Genomic DNA, 14,826 nt, shown 5'->3' on the forward strand with positions numbered 1-14,826 from the left:
GAGAGGCTGCTTTTGTCTGTTCGGCAGCCTGTTGCTCAGGGGAGGGGGCAGCCTGTTGCTGGCAGGGGGGGGGCAGCGGGCGTGGGGAGGCACTTTTCCTCTGCCCGGCAGCTCTGCGGGACCCCAGTCGGAGCCGGCCCGAGGAGGAGGAGGATCCTAGGACCCAGGTGAGCGAGCCCCGGGAATGCTGCTGCGCATGTGCGGGAGTTGCCTCACCCCGTTCGTATCTAGGGATCCGACGTAAGTCGGATCCACGTAAGTCGGGGACTGCCTGTACTCCGACGCTCTCGCTCAGGGATAAGCCCTCTTGCGCAAGTAGCAAGTAGACAGCCACATTAATTTCTTGCTCAAGAAAGCCCGATGGCTAAAATGGCCATCGGAGCTTTCTTGTGCAAGAGAGCGTCTACACTGGCACTGATGCTTTTGTGCAAAAGCAAATATTTTGCGCAAAGGGACATGCCAGTATAGATGCTCTCTTGCGCAAATACTTTTAATGGAAAAACTTTTCCATTAAAAGTATTTGTGCAAAATCATGCCAGTCTAGAAGCAGCCTTAAATAGGGCCTCTATTTTAGTGTTTTTGAAAAGTTTCCATGCAGCTTGAAAAGATTTTGCTTTTAACATTATGCCTTTTAATTTCTGTTTAACTAACTTCCTCATTTTCGTGTATTTCCTCTTTCTAAAATTAAATGCCACAGTTTTGGGCTGCTGAGGTGTTTTCCCCACCCCAGGAATGTTAAATTTCATTATATTATGGTCACTATTTCCAATAGTCCAGTTATATTTACCTCTTGAACCAGATCCTGCGCTCAATTTAGGACTAAATCAAGAATTGCTTCTCCCCTTGTGGGTTCCAGAACCAGCTGCTCCAAGAAGTAGTCATTTAAGGTATCAAGAATTGTTACCTCTGCATCTCATCCTGAGGTGATGTGCACTCAGTCAATATGGGGATAGTTGAAATCCCCCACTATTATTGAGTTTTTCATTTTGATAGTCTCTCTAATCTTCCTTAGCATTTCATAATCTTCCTTAGCATTTCATAGTCACTATCACTGTCCTGTTTAAGTGGTCGATGATATATCCCTATTGCTATATTCTTCTTATTAGTGTGGGGAATTACTATCCATAGAGATTCTACGCAACATTTTGCCCCATTTAAGATTTTTACTTCACTTGATTCTACATTTTCTTTCACAGATAGTGCCGCTTCCCCACCAGCACGACCTGTTCTGTCCCTCCGATATATTTTGTACCCTGGTATGTCTGCGTACCATTGATTGTCTTTATTCCACCAAGGAAAAATGCAAATGTTGACCATAATGTTTTTAACTGAAAGCTTACCATGCCCATTTCTAAATTCTTCTATTTCTAAGCAGAAGTGGTTTCTTTAGACAAAAAATATGGCAGTATATTGTGCTATGAACTCTATTTAGTTCTTCTAAAAATATATTACCTTTCATGTAGATTTCCAATGCCTTAAGCCAGCTCAGTTACCTCAATTCAAATACCAGTGCACTTGTGAGATTACCCTGCATTAACAATAGAACCTTGAAAACTGTAGAGAATTCCGGGAGCACACTGTATACAACACCTTGATCAAAAAATATAACTTTTCTGCTGTCCAACTTGCCTCCCTCCCGCATGCTTCATTCTATTCTCCCTTTGTAACCACAGTCAAGAGTGCAACCACTTTGTTCAGCACTGCTTTGAACTCAACAACAAAGGTATTTGATTGAGAACAAGCACCACAGTTTGTTTTTTCTTGCTGGAAGCCTCCATGACTACTAGATCTAGCTTGCCTCAGAAATAGCATACCTAAAATTAGGAACCACTCACAAAGCAGTAAACCACTCACAAAGCCCTGATATTGCTCTTCAAAAATAACGCCACACAGCCTCTAAAAAGAATTGGGAGCAAAGACTCTATTAGCATCAGAAGTAACTGGATTATGGTTAAAAGGAGAGAAATGCCAAAATAAAGTTCTCCGTTGGTCCAGCAATAAAGAGTTCACCTATTGAAACTTGAACCTAGTTCGCCTTTCTCTCACTTTGCAACCCCCATGACTGTCATTCTCTACTTACTGAATGGCTACTTTGTTTCTTGATTATCACTAAACTAAGCAACACAGGCATTGTAGTTATGTCTACATTTATAATAAAGGAAGCCACTTGTCTTTCCAATAAATTACCACAAGAAATAGTACTCCTTTCTTGTGGTTAACAACAAGTTATGGATTGACAACACATACAGAATAATAGAATTTACACTTCTAGACTGAATGACAGCCTTCACTGATAACATTTACAAAGTAGCAGTTGCAGTCTAACAAAATCCAACTTTTCCTCTGTATGAAGTTGATCTTAGTCCAAGTTCATGGAAGGGTGCCTTATCAGGAGCTGTGCAGAGTAGAACAACATAGCTTTGTCATTCCCCTGAATTGGATGTTAAGTACCTCCTTCCCATTCGCTCTCTAGATTCCTTGAAAGCATGCTGCTGCTGCTGCTGGCCCATTCCCCAGCAAGCCTATAGATGTTATATGTTTGACTCACCCCAGTGGCTTAACTAGCTAATGCATAGGTACTTTCCCCTCTCAAAACTGTTATCCATTGAACTGAACTATGTTTTTGCCCAGAGATTACTTTAAAACCAACATCCTGGAGCTGAACACTGCTGAACTTTGGACTCTGAAGCTAGATTTAGATCCTGTGGGGGTAGGGGGAAAAGGGGGAGAACAACATCTTTATCAGAGTCAAACAAAACCTCATTTTGGGGAGATTGAGATGCAACTATTTCCACGGTTCATTACTGCTCTCAGATGAATGACCTTTTTAAAAAAAAATACTTGTTAGAAGAAATTTCTAAGCCTTAATTTTTCTCTGCATAAGTCTTTCCTCTCCCAATTTAATTGGGATATATAGATCCCAATTAAAACAAAGTATTTCCCTTCAAATACACATTTCAATTTACCTGAAACAACACTGAAGTAGAGGATTTCTTTCCACACCTCTATCCCAATAAAAGGCAAAACACACTCTATATGCCCTGGTCTACAGTACACTATCAATAACATTCCATCCTCTAGGGATACTCATGCCCAGAAGAGTGAATTCAAAGCCTAAAAAGCTACCCTAAAGATCCAATAACCTCTTGATATTTTTTTTCTTTTTCATGAACAATAACAAAGGCAAAGGAGCTCACAAGTGTTAGTGAAGCATTTTTTCAGTTTTGTATAGAACCTAAAATAGCTGCTTTAAAAAACAGTAAAATATATTCAATGCGGAGTTGGAAATATGTATGTTATGTCAGTGTCACAGAATAATTGCATTGATTGGGTTCAGGATAGAAGTAAGGATATAACCTTAACCACAGCCTCATGAACAGTGACCCTACCAAATGTATTTTGGGAAGATCTTCATTTGCAAGCTGAAAACCAGAGACACAGAGTGTCAGAGAAATGTAAACAACTGTTTACTGAGTCCAGCTTGGAAATACAAGTTTCACTCTCACACAGACACACCCTCTAGAGATCATGATCGCCAGATACTACAGTGTTCTTTAAACTTGGGCCATGGGGCTGCCAGAGTAAGCCGCTGGTGGGCCTGCACTGCTTTCTTTACTTAATATGTGCATAGCCACAGAGCCTCGCAGCTCCGATTGGCTGCGGTTTGCTGTTTCCAGCCAAGCGAAGTGTGGAAAACAGCGAAACACAGCCAATGGGAATTGCGAGGCTCCATGGCTATTGATAGGTTAATTAAGCAAAGTGGCATGAGCCCATCAACGGATTACCCTGGCAGCCCCATGACCCAAGTTTGGAAAATATTGCTCTACAGTATGGCTCTGACTTAAGATATAAGTGGGGAGTAAGTTCATGATACCATCTGCATATTTTATTAGTCTTTAAGGTGCTGCAAGGCTGCTGTTTTTTTAAGTTTTGGCACTGGGAACACTCAATATATTACAAACTCAGCAGAATCAGTTTACACTGCATGTCATTGTGAACAGATTTACATGCTGTTTAAAGTCAAAAATTCACGTCAATTTATTAACAAAAACATTAACAGTAACAAAGATCAGGCCAAAACTTTTCCTGAGAGCTGAGTTCCTCATTCAGTCCATACCTAAATTTGCGCTCTCTGCAGACCCACTCCTATCTCCTTTTGATCTGGGTGGGGTGATTAATCACTAGCTTCAGTCAATCAGCAGAATTCACTTAACCCTTAGCCAACAAAATCAATAGGCTGTATTGAAGGCAAAAGCCATCAGGATGCTATAACAATATAATATACAAAGTGAAGCTACTGAGACACCAACATCAACTGTGCTACCTCATAGAACAAGGTATACAGGGCTCCCAGAGAGAGCACATTTGCTCTTCTGCAAAAAAATGTGGAAGAGCAAATGCATTCCCTGGACGTAGTGGAGTTTTTCTGGGAGAGACAAACCTCCATGGTAGTTTAGTTCATAGTTGTTTCATTCTTTTTAGTTCTTAACTTAGTTCATTCAGTCAAACTCTAAATTAGCTTTCATAGTTTTCTGTAGCTTTTTCGCTCTCTTGTTTTTCCTAAGTTCTTCACCTCTGACTCTAGAACTAAGGGTATGTATACACTACAAACTTAATTCGAACTAACAGACGTTAGTTCGAATTAACTTTGATAGGCGCTACACTAGCAAACCGCTAGTTCGAACTTAAATCGAACTAGCGGAGCGCTTAATTCGAACTAGGTAAACCTCATTCCACGAGGACTAACGCCTAGTTCAAATTAAGTAGTTCTAATTAAGGGCTGTGTAGCCACTTAATTCGAACTAGTGGGAGGCTAGCCCTCCCCAGCTTTCCCTGGTGGCCACTCTGGGCACCACCAGGGAAACCCTATTGCCCCCCTCCTGGCCCCGGAGCCCTTAAAGGGGCACGGGCTGGCTACAGTGCCCGTGCCAGGTGCAAGCCTGCCAGCACCCAGCCAGAAGACCCTGCACCTGGCACGGCTCGAGCCAGCCACCCGCTGCCACCCAGCCCTCCGCCTCTTCCCGGGACCAGGCTGGTGGCTCCCGGGAGCCTGCCCAGATCCGCAAGAGGCGGGCGCCCGCCTAGTCTAGTGCAGACATCGTGGACCTCATCCATGACCTCCACACTAGGCACAGGAAAGTGGCCATCTAGGGCAGGATAGCTGCCAGCATGGCCACCCAGGAGCAGGTGTGCATGAAAATCAAGGTGGTCCAGTGAGACCCCCAACCCTAAGCCCTGAGCTTAGAATGTCAGTACTGGGTCAGACCAAAGGTCCATCTAGCCCAGTAGCCTGTCTGCCGACAGCGGCCAACCCTAGGGACCCTGGAAGGGATGGAACAAAGACAATGACCAAGCCATTTGTCTCGTGCCATCCATCTCCAGCCTTCCACAGACAGAGGCCAGGGACACCATTTCTACCCCCTGACTAATACCACTCCATGGACCCAACCTCCATGACTTGATCTCACTTCCCTTTAAACTTTGTTATAGTTCTAGCCTTCACAGCCTCCTGCAGCAAGGAGTTCCACAGGTTGACTATTTGCTTTGTGAAGAACTTTCTGTTATTAGTTTGAAGCCTGCTACCCATTCCTTTCCTTTGGTGTCCTCTAGTCCTTCTATTATGGGAACTAATGAAGAACTTTTCTTTATGCACCCTCTCCACACCACTCGTGCTTTTATAGACCTCTATCATATCCCCCCTCAGTCTCCTCTTTTCTAAGCTGAAAAGTCCCAGTCTCTTTAGCCTCTCTTCATATGGGACCTGTTCCAAACCCCTGATCATTTTAGTTGCCCTCCCCTCTCCCAGCCTCTCTCTTCCCCTCTCCCACCTCCTTTTCCCAGTCTCCCTGAGTTTTGTTCAATAAAGAGAGTTTCTATTTTTGAACACACGAGTCCTTTATTTTTTACATCAGGAAGGGGGGCTAGGGAGGGGTAAGTGGAAGGAGGTGAGGGAGGAATGGGGTACGAGCCCCCGATGGGGAGGACTGCGGTGGCTCTGTGGGCTCCTCAGGGTGGAAGCTCTCCTGCAGCCCCCCGATTGCCCCATCTCTCCAGATGGCAGCCTGCAGCAAGTGCAGCCGGTCTGATGGCCGAGTGCTGTGATGTGCCAAGTGTGGGCACTCAGGGCACTCCAAGCCAGGACTGTTTTGAAAGCAGGGAACCCCTGAGAACTGTCTGTCCAGGGTAGGGGTCGGGTCCCTTTAAGCACAGCCCTCAGCTAACCTGAGGCAGCAGCTCCACGCTTTAAGTCCTAATCTGATGCCCTGCCGGGACTGCTTCTGGCCATCCTTAACCTCGGTTCAGGGTCCACTCCGTGTGGACATGCTAGTTCGAATTAGCAAAACACTAATTCAAACTAGTTTTTAAGTCTGGATGTGCTAATTCAAATTAGCTTAGTTCGAATTAACTAATTCGAACTAAGTTAGTTCGAATTAGCGCTGTAGTGTAGACATACCCTAAGAAACCTTTCTTGACATGCCAGACTTTATTGGCATGCCAGAAATAAGGCTGGTCCTTTGTTTGATACCATCAGATTACCAAGGAAGGATATCAGTATGTCAACCAGGAAAGCTTTATAATATAAAATACCATACGTACTCCTAGAACAATATTACTGCTTTTGTTATTCAGGTTGATTATTTTGTTTTCAGTAGGAATGTCCTCCTCATACATCTCAAGAGTCCTTGCAAATTCACTCAACCAGCTGGGGCCAACCTGAGGCACACGAGCCACATGCGGTTCTTTCCCCACCAGGTGCGGCTTGTGGAGCCCCCCCCCCCCCTTCCTGGCTTGAAAGCTGCCCCCGCACTCCCCAAAACGGCCCTCTCCTCCCAGTTCCCTGTGCTGACTTGGGCAGAGGAGCCGTCTGACGCGGTCATGAAAGCTGCAGAAATAAAGATGGTGGCAGAGGCGGCGAGAGCCTGCTGTGGCCAAAAAGCCTCAAAAACATATTTAAAATGAGTTTCTTAAAAGGGCAGGGCCTTTTTTTTTGTTTGTTTTTGCTCGACCAAACACAACTGGGGGCTCCTTTTAAAGGGGCAGTCTTTTTTTTGCTCTACAATTTTTCCCCAGCTCTTCACACTGGATTCACTGCTATCTTGGCTCTTTGCCCAGAATGGGTTGGCCATCCCTACCCTTAACTATATCATGAACAGCTCAAACAGTCCAGAGTACAAGCCAAAATGCTTCATATTTAAGCTGAGTTCAAAACACACCTTCTCTTAGATGAATCTTAGCCATAGAAGATCAACTGATAGATTTCAGTCCAATACTTCTTCATAACCAGCTATATACACCTTGACCACTTCAGGATGTCATCAGTTAGAAAGCCCCATGGCTATAGTTCTTAATTCAATAATGGCTTTGCCTAGTAAACTACATGACAAACACTTTTATCTGCTTTTAAAGGGTGAAGGGATGAGCTGGCCCCACTGCAATTTGAACCTATAGTTCCAAGGCATCTTGCTTTTAGCTCAAATATGCAGAATGGAATTCTTGTCACAACACCATGATGCAGGATATCCCAACAACCTAATATACCAGTACATTGTTTGTCTTGCCAAATCATTATTTTTGTCTTTCACATACTTGCCACATGTTGCCATTTTTTGCATTTATTGTAAGCAGGGGCTGAACTACTGCTTGTTATCAGCCAGCTAAAAGGAGAGAGCTGCCCTGTGGGTAGGTGTGCTGACTCCAATTGTTTAGCTCTGCAAGATAATTAACTGTTAACTGAGGGTATGTAAATACAGCTCATGCCAGGAGGGGGAAGGAATACGAGGTGTGGTTATGTAAATCCAATTCAGCCAGGGCTGATGGAAGATCAGTGTTGGAATGGAATGTGGTGTCCTGTAAATAATTTGGGGCTGTTGTGGGGGTCACAAATTATGCTACCCCTAAAATGTGGGAACTGTAAAACATGCCACCAGTGCTTGCAGGAGAGACGCCATCATTGTAAGATAGTAATAGAAATGTAGCCGTGTTAGTCCTGCATTTTGCTTCAGCTACACCAGACTATGTAGCACTTTAAAGACTAACAAGATGGTTTCCGTCTGCTATGTACATTGGACAAACGTCTCAGACACTTCGCCAAAGGATTAATGCCCACAAAACAGATATCAGACAAGATCACAAAGAAAAAACTATTTCTTGCCATTTCAAACAGAAAGGACACTGTCTCAACGACTTCACCACCTGCGTTCTTCTACAAAGACCTTTTACATCTGCACTTGAAAGGGAATCCCCTGAACTGTCATTCATGTTAAAATTCGACACTCTCCGAGGGGGTGGATTGAACAAAGACCACAACTATCTTACCCATTACCAGGATAGCTTCCCCAATTATCACCTCTAATACCATTAGCTCACAGACATCTAACTTTCCCCACCTCTAATATCATTAACTCACAGACACTTACCTTCCTTCCTCCCCCCCCCCCTGCATCCCCCTTCTGTTCTGAAATGTGATTTGTCCTTTTCATGTGTGTTCATTTTTTTTAATTGTATCCTTTGGTATATATGGTTGTGACTATTTTCTTCCACTATTTGATCTGAGGAAGTGGGTCTGGCCCACAAAAGCTCATCATCTAATAAACCATCTTGTTAGTCTTTAAAGTGCTACATAGTCCTGCATTTTGCTTCATCATTGTAAGAGGTCTCTGAGGAACAAGCCTCCCCCCTTCCAGAGTTGAGTGAACTGAGCTGGGGGGGAAGAGTTAAAGGGCTTGAGTCAGCCTGCTTCACACCTGCCAGGTGTGAGCTGTAAGACTGGCCCAACTTGCCCCTTTCCCCCCTTGTTTTAAGGGCAGACCTAAAGCAGACTCCAAGAGGAGTCTTTTTGCTAGTCCAGTGGAAGCTGGAATCCTTTGCCAGTCTAGGTGGTGGCTAAAGAGCTGAAATCACTGGTTTGGCTGTTGCAGCCAGCGAAGCAGTGGCAGCCAGCGGAGTGGCTGGTGGGAACCACTGGCAGGTGGCCAGTACGAGCGGCGGCAGGCAACCAGCGGCGTGGCATGGCTGGTAGGAGCAGCGGCAGGCGAGGAGCGATGGCAGGCGACCAGCAGTGCGGTAGCGACGAGGAGTCCTGTGGCACCTTATAGACTAACTGAAGTGTAGGAGCATAAGCTTTCGTGGGCAAAGACCCACTTCGTCAGATGCATCTGACGAAGTGGGTCTTTGCCCACGAAAGCTTATGCTCCTACACTTCAGTTAGTCTATAAGGTGCCACAGGACTCCTCGTCGCTTTTGCAGATTCAGACTAACACGGCTACCCCTCTGATACTTGACAGCAGTGCGGTGCGGACGGTAGGAGTGGCAGCAGGTGACCAGCGGAGCATCTGGTGGAGTGGAATGAGAAAGCTGCTGGAGCATGGCGGAGTGGCTCACGTTAAAGACTACAGCAGAATCTTACGGAGAGGTGAGTTGAAAGGTAAAACCCTGCAGGTGAACTTTTGGACTCTGGGCAGCACTAACCAGGGACAGAGACTTTTGGGGTGTCAGACTTTGGGACTGCGGGTGATTCTTGGCTGGGGGGGGTTAGCTCATGTTTGGGCTATGAACTTGGTTTGTGGTATTTTCCCAAGTTAATACCGTATGACTTCTCTCTCTGTTTCATTAAATGTTTCTTTCCTACACTCAGACTGTGTGCTTGTGAGTGGGGAAGCATTGCTTCTCAGAGGCGCCCAGGGGTGTGTGAATTTCCCAGGTTACTAGGTCGGGGCTCGAGCCGGTTCTGTGTGAGATAGACCCCTAGATATTGAACCCGGCCCTGGTTGCTGCCGGGCCTACCTGGCAGAAGGGTTACATATCATGAAAGACCTTCTACTATTTAATTTCTCACAACTCTATTGTCAGTCACTTCATGATAATCACTCTCAAGAACAGAATGTACCAAAGGGTTCAACTGACTTCTTCCTAAAGTCACTAGTAATCTCGCTTACTGTAGCAAGCTCAAACACTGAAATATCAAGTGCATAATTCTTGCAACTTTTCTGGATAATAAAAGGTTACTGCACACATCATCTAGACTATTATGATGTTGCTTCTGTCATTTGATAATGGCAATCAACAAATATTTGTATCCACATATATAAAAACACACAGTATAAAATATCTTATTTAAACAAGCATTTAGGCTATAGAGTATTTTTCCACCTCATCCTGCCAAGTCCATCCAATCCACACACAAAATCCAGTTCATGGAGTGGCTTCATCAATTATCTACAGGCCTACATTAATCAAACCTTTATTACATTAGGTTCCTTTTTAATCATAAGTTGATTAATGGTAGTACTACAGGTTACTATTCAAAAAGCACTCTCAAACTTTTGAGAAGCCAAGATCTTTTAGCTGAAAAGGTAACAGCACTTTCAGAAGTAAAGTTAAATCAATAAGTAGCCATCTAATGACAGTAGAGTATGACTGGATCCTCATGTGACCTTTTCTCCAATCTTTACTGATTATTCCTGGGTGAGGAAAGGACATGTACTCTGCAATAGCCAGCAGCTCATTACAAATGGATGCCTTAAGGAGGAGTTACTCATGAGACAAAAAAAAAAAAAAGGCACCATGGATGGGAGATGAGGTCAGGGAGTTGGGGAGTGAAAGACTTAAGATAGCAAGGTCCACAGATCCTAACAATCACTCTTCAGCTTGGCCTCCTGCACAGAAGAAACAGTGACAGTTTAAATTGCCTCTGCCCCCAAAATGTCATGCTGCTTTTCTGGCAACAGTATGTGCCTCTCTCAAATACTTTCTGTCCCAAACTGCCATACTTAAACTAAACAAGGAGCTGCTCAATAGCTCAAATAACTTCCTTTTTTTTTTTTTTTTTTTTTTAAAAGGGTGTTGAAAGTGACTATCAGGATACAACCTGCTGCTGAAAGGACACCTGTTTTTTGAAAGGGGGTACAGGAAGGGGAAGCTAAGAATTCAAATCATCTAGGGATGATTATAAAATAAAGAGAGGGTTAAAATATATTCTCAAGACTTTGGTTCCTAATTTTTCAATGGGGTCTACATTTTTACAGAGGAAGGATATGTTGCATAAACTCCACCAAACTGAATGTATAGGTGCTATTCAAAAATGATACATACATAAAGTTAACAAGCCATCTTCTAATAACAATATACCTCTCTAATGAGTCTTTAGTAAGCATACCCAAGACATTGAAGCAGCAGCCTAATACCACAACGTCGAAGATTATCCCAAACAAATCTCATTTTGTTGAAAGGGCCCAAACCTATCAACTTTAAATTCATTGGCAAAATTCCTCCCCCTTCTCCCCCTCTTTCCCCCATCATGGGCACAGGAGAAAGCCAAATTTGAAGGTAGATAAAAGAATAAGTAATAGAGCTATGAGATATTCATGTTTATAATGTTATGCTGGACACATCTGCCTTTGGACAACTGTTTCACGATCTAGGTTGTTGAACAAAGATAAGATGGTAAGAAAACTCCTATGGACATTGCAACGGAAGTTCACCTTCACACTGATGACAGATTTTGTCTATTATTTTTAACCATATAAAGATAGTGTCACCTATTCTGATACTGCCAAATCAAACCCAGCCTTTCTTGAGAACTGTAGAGAACAGACCTGCCAGATAACACTGATACTGGTGATTCTTCTCAAGAAAATCTTAACATGAGTAAAGATTAAACAAAAATAGAGAGACAACTGGGAACTCTCTAAGAAAAAGAAGGGGGAATTGCCTCATATCTGCTCCTTTGCAGACATCAGTCTGGTAGGATTTTTACTCCTGTTTATTATACTCACTTTCACAGAAAACCAGCAAAAATCACCTAAATTCCAAGCGATTTTGGTCTCTATGGAAAGCAGTAGTGAACTGAGAAGTAAGCCACTATCCCCTATCAGTGCTTCATATGGTAGTGCAATAAATATATACTTTACTCATCTGTGACGGGGCTGGCCAGCCCCACACTGAACAAGGGGGTGGAGAGCCCACCTATTGGGTAGAATACGCCCCTTCCCTGCAGCCCTACAGGGCATGCTCACAGTGTAGTCCCAGTAAAAAAGGCTGCAGGGCTGCTCAGTTGGGGCTGGCAGCAGAAGGGGAAGGAGCTCCTCTCCAGACACCAGAGCCACAGCCGTTGCAGCTGGACCAAGAGGGGCTGGACCAGTTACCCTCGCCACTGTTGTCTCCAGGACGAGCCAGACCGCAACATCGGATGCTCTGTGCAGCCCCCCCTAGAAGCCGTTGCTGCCCCGGCCACTGCTGTCTCCCAAGCCACGCCTGCTGACATTGCTGTTGTAGCTGGACCTGCATCCACAGGTGGGACTGCTGTCGGACAGGGCGAGGGGGTAGGAAGCAACCCAGGGCGGGGACCAGAAGAGGACCCATCGGGCTCATCAAGTTTTGGGGAGAACTCCCCGCTGAGCCAGTGGTGGAAACCACCCACCGATAGGGCCCTGGGTTGGGGCCCTGTGGAGAGGGAGGGCCCGGGCCCCCTAATCCCTTCCTCCCAGATGACAAGGGGATCCCATAAAGGACTAGACCACTAGTCATGCATCCAGAGGACTAGGCCTCTGGGCCTGTATTTAGAGGACCAGGCCTTGGGGTTCAAGGGGGCGGGGCTGGTGACCCCGCCACATTACCCAAGAGAAAAGGTATTCACACCTCAGATTTTGATGAAAACCAACCTTTTCTGCATATTCTCTTTTAAACACTTATTTTCTTTAAATCGAAAAAGATCACCCTTCTGCACTGCATCCTCAATTTACTTATTTTTCACCAAAACAAGCACCTTCCCTGGCCTTTTGAACTATTCACTTAAACAGGTTCAAAATTAAGTGATCTGATAACTTTATGGCAATAGCTAGCCATGTCCCTGCGCTCTCCCCTCCCCCTCCCCGCCCCCCAAGAAAAGAAAAATACAAATCAGTACAAAGGAACCACTCTTGAAACTATTTAACATGATCATTTATATTTCCTTCCATTAATAAGAAAAAGAGAGTCATGTGGAATAAGGATTAAAATAGCACAGTACAATAAAAAAAAAGAGGAGACTAATATGTCCACATAAAACTGACCTTTACTTTCTTACTATGCAACTAAGAGAATTAAAATAGAGTAGGAGTTCTCAACCACGGGGTATGCATACCCCTCAGTGTAACAGAGGTTTTCCAGAGGGTGCATCAATTCATCTAGATCAGAGTTTCTCAACCTAGGGGGGTTTCACACATGCAGATCAGGTATTAGTGGGCAGCAACCATACCACAGGGGGCTCCATGAAGCTAAGCCCTGGGTAGCAGGACTCGGGCTTTAGTACCAGGCAGCCTGGAAAGGTTAAAAACACTGACAGAATAGGTAGAATAGGTTTTTATCTATGGCTAAAATGCTTAGGCACTGTCACAATACAATTCATAGTAACAATAGGAATAGGTTGTCTCCCTTTCATGAGACATTAGAAATGGATTAGCATTCTTGTATAAGTTTTCCAAGCTCCGTGCAGCAGTTTGAACATGCAAGTTCCGTTCAAGTCCTCCATTGTGCTGTGTTGAAAAAAACATAGTTTCAGTGTATGCTCTAGTACCACTAGCATAATAATAGTAGTTTAGTCAATTGCTATTTCACCCAAAGTGGAAGAATCTGAATAGTACAGATATCAATTTCTTTATAACCTTCCCAAGCAGGTAATAAAGAAATGCTTCTAGATGCTCTCAAAACCTTTCTGAACATGTTTAAAAACTAACTAAATCCATGAGAAGTTATTTAAGCTGCAAAATAAATGTATTTTTCTAAGTAAACGTCACATGACGTCGTCATAGCTGAGGAAAAAAGCTTTGTTTGTATTAATGTGAGCGTCATTTTCAAGGATAGGATACATAACAGTACAAATTATAGTGTCTGAGGAGGACAGGACAATTCATATGCCACTGAGGCAATCTAAGACTTTTTTCTTATCTCACTTGTGTTCAGAACTGCCATTCAGAGGGTGAGGGTGATCAAAACCACCCCAGAGCCTGGCAATTTAGAAGGGCCCAAGGTCCCTGGCTACTACCATGGCAATATCCAGAGCCACATGCTGTTTAAAACACCTCCAGAACTCCAGATGTCACAGGCCATGCAACGTTGAACGACTGGCTTTTGTCAGAAAAACAGTTTTGTCAGAAAAACAGACTGGGACAGAACAAGCAGGGCTGGGGCCAAGGCCCAGAGGGTCCCAGCAATTCTGTTGGCAGCCCTGCTTATACTCCATGTAACTTAGATCTCTGTGTAATTTAAATGAAAGAGTATCATAGTTTGTGGTATCTTTAGTCTTCCCTTCTTAATATCTGACACTCTTCTCAGTAAACCTGTTTGGTATGTTAGGGATACAGAGGGCTAAACTGGATAAAAAGGGGGATGATGGCGGAATTAATTTCTTTAAAATATATATGATATTGGGTCCTACAGACAGAAAAGCTGCATCAGGCCATCTTGTCAACTCCATGCCAACAGAGGATGTGCCACTGTATATTTTCTCACATTGAGTCCAGTCTACCTTTAAATGTTTTCAGTGATGCCTCTTCTGCCATAATGTACACATTTTTTTTCTCTGAGATATTTTCTTAACATTGTTGTAATGTTGTGTGCATTAGTTAGTAGCCCCAGGCAGCTTTAAATTGTGCGGCTGTAACTTAGGCAGCAGATTGTGTAACTATCAGTGTCAATGACAGTATTACAAGGTCATTTTTTATCATGAATCATACGCAAAATGGGTTTTCAACAACTGAGCATGTTGGTGATAGCTTTCCACCTTTTTTCTTCAGTAAATATTGTAGGAAATATTATTTACTCTCTATTAACCCTGAAGAAGCCTTTGCC

The 14,826-nt window shown here is 43.8% G+C and overlaps 2 long non-coding RNA genes across 4 annotated transcripts in view; one reads left to right on the forward strand and one right to left on the reverse strand.

Moving 5' to 3' along the window:
* Nucleotides 1–14,826, reverse strand: part of LOC112545491 (uncharacterized) — a 191,342-nt gene that overhangs the window by 75,684 nt on the left and 100,832 nt on the right. The window lies entirely within an intron of this gene.
* LOC142831070 (uncharacterized) overlaps nt 1–14,826 on the forward strand; it is a 57,977-nt gene that overhangs the window by 25,755 nt on the left and 17,396 nt on the right. The window contains exon 2 of the long non-coding RNA XR_012906697.2: nt 9,285–9,412. This is a non-coding gene — a long non-coding RNA (uncharacterized LOC142831070). The remainder of the gene's footprint in view (nt 1–9,284; nt 9,413–14,826) is intronic.

This window comes from Pelodiscus sinensis, chromosome 12 (assembly GCF_052426305.1).
Source record: "Pelodiscus sinensis isolate ZL-2025 chromosome 12, ASM5242630v1, whole genome shotgun sequence".
Taxonomy (NCBI): Eukaryota; Metazoa; Chordata; order Testudines; family Trionychidae; genus Pelodiscus; species Pelodiscus sinensis.